Genomic DNA, 2,787 nt, shown 5'->3' on the forward strand with positions numbered 1-2,787 from the left:
CCCGGGCAATTCCAACCAATGGCAGGCAGTCTTTTCCCGCCTTGCGCATGCACGCAAGGCCGGCGCTGCTCAGTCTGGTCCCGGGCAGCTTTTGCAAATGCCCGGGACTCTTGCATCGTCCCGAGCCTGCTTCTGCAGGCTCAGGACACAACAGTTATAGTTTATTGAAGAAGCAGAAAGATGGTTCTTGTAGGAAAGAGCAGAGGAGAGAAGGGCTGAGCACATGGGCAGTAGGTTTTTATATCCCCTCTAGCCATTTGTTTGGAATAGTTTCCTGTTCCTGTGGCATGAACTTTGAGGCTATTTCTGAGTGTTTTTCTAGGCCTTGATATCTGTGGTTTAATCCTATTATCATATAATAAATGGATTTTTTGGGGAAGGCCTGGCAAACTGAAGTTGTCTTGGCATAAGAAGATCCCATAAGCATGGCAAAGACCAAAGAACCATGAGTAGATCTCCAAGGTGAGTAGATCTGGAATATTTCCAAATAGATGGAGGATGGGATATTGCTCACATGGGCTCCCGACAGCTGCTTCTCATGACAGCAGTCTTATATACAAAGTTAGAGTGCCAGAAAATGAAGGGATTAACCAATGATGGCACAGACTTCTGTTGGAAGAAAAGTCTTCATCCTGGTTCATCCAAGCTGGGAATAAACATGGCAACTGCTTTGGGAAGAAGGTTGTAGTTTATTGGAGAGGAGAGCCAGACAGGAAGATGGTTCTGGCAGCAAAGAGGAGAGAAAAAGGGCTGAGCACATGTACGAAGTAGGTTTTTTATACCCTCTGGAGCCTTTTGTTTGGGGTTATTTCCTGTTCCTGTTTTGAGGCTATTTCCTGTGTCATGTATTCTGACCTGAGTTTGGGTGTGCCCTTTGGCCTTTGTGAGTTAATCCTACCATGTCCTGTCCCAGGTGGGGGTATGCAGATTTTAGGTCAGTGGTGGCGAACCTATGGCACGGGTGCCAGAGGTAGCACTCAGAGCCCTCTCTGTGGGCACACGCGCCATCACCCCAGTCCTAAGCCTTCAGCTGGGTTTTATAAAACCTTTTCACTTTAAGCCTCCGCCGCTGTGTACACAAAAAAAAAAGATTCAATCAATCAGTCAATTTCAACTTCTCGTGGGAAAAAAAAGATCTTGCAAAGTTGGAATTGATTAATTGAACTTTTTAGTCCCACCCAGTCTGCTGTTACCTGTTACCACTGCAGCCACGCCCACCCAATGGGCCACACCCACCCCGCACCCGATGATGCATTAGTGGGTTTTGGGTTGCAGTTTGGGCACTCAGTCTCTAAAAGGTTCGCCATCACTGTTTTAGGTCTTTGTCTTCCTAATCTCCTAGCTCCAACTTTCCTGATGATTTACATCTGCATTTGTACAGAGCTGGTTTCTGCTTGGGGGAGGCAGACTTGGGGCTATTAAGAAAAACTGGGCATGCTTTTCTGTCTCTTTAAGATCCTTGGAGGAAATATATTTTTCTGCCCTTTTTAATATTTTCTTCTCTGGGGGGCTGACTTTCCACACTTCTAAAGGACATTGTGATGACTTCCTTGGATGCCAGCTCAGACAATGAGGAAGAACTGGCTCTGGAGACTTTGGAGTGGGGTGTGGAGGAGTGCCCGGAAGTCAACGGGCAAGGTGGAGAAGATATGCAGTTGCAACTGGACAGCAGGGACAAGGAAGAATTGTCTCTTCTGCCTAATCCATGGACACACAGGGTTGAGCGGAGGCAGTTAAAACAGTTGGTGAGGCTACTCGTGAAGCAGCAATCTTACCTTCCTGATGAGCTGCACCGATGAGCACCTACAGGTGAAACTCAAAAAATTAGAATATTGTGCAAAAGTTCATTTATTTCAGTAATGCAATTTAAAAGGTGAACTTAATATATAAGATAGACTCATTACATGCAAAGCAAGATAGTTCAAGCCGTGATTTGTGATGATTATGGCTTACAGCTCATGAAAACCCCAAATCCACAATCTCAGAAAATTAGAATATTACATGCAATCAATAAAACAAGGATTGTACATAGAACAATATCGGACCTCTGAAAAGTATAAGCATGCATATGTACTCAGTACTTGGTTTGGGCCGCTTTTGCAGCAATTACTGCATCAATGCAGTGTGGCATGGAAGCTATCAGCCTGTGGCACTGCTGAGGTGTTATGGAAGACCAGGATGCTTCAATAGCGGCCTTCAGCTCTTCTGCATTGTTCGGTCTCATGTCTCTCATCTTTCTCTTGGCAATGCCCCATAAATTCTCTATGGGGTTCAGGTCAGGCGAGTTTGCTGGCCAATCGAGCACAGTAATCCCACGGTCATTGAACCAGGTTTTGGTGCTTTTGGCAGTATGTGCCTCTCCATTCTTCCTCCAGACTCTGGGTCCTTGGTTCCCAAATGAGATGCAAAAGTTGCTCTCATCAGAAAAGAGGACTTTGGACCACTGAGCAACAGACCAGTTCTGTGTTTCTTTAGCCCAGGTAAGACGCTTCTGATGTTGTTTGTTGTTTAGGAGCGGCTTGACAAGAGGAATACGACATTTGAAGCCCATGTCCAGGATCCGTCTGTGTGTGGTGGCTCTTGATGCCCTGACTCCAGCCTCAGTCCACTCCCTCCAACACTTTTGAATGGCCTTTTCCTGACAATCCTCTCCAGGCTGCGGTCATCCCTGCTGCTTGTGCACCTTTTTCTTCCACACTTTTCCCTTCCACATAACTTTCTATTAATGTGCTTTGATACAGCACTTTGGGAACATCCAACTTCTTTTGCAATTACCTTTTGAGGCTT

This window comes from Protobothrops mucrosquamatus, unplaced genomic scaffold, assembly GCF_001527695.2.
Source record: "Protobothrops mucrosquamatus isolate PMUCROS unplaced genomic scaffold, P.Mucros_1.0 scaffold_177, whole genome shotgun sequence".
NCBI classification, from domain to species: domain Eukaryota; kingdom Metazoa; phylum Chordata; class Lepidosauria; order Squamata; family Viperidae; genus Protobothrops; species Protobothrops mucrosquamatus.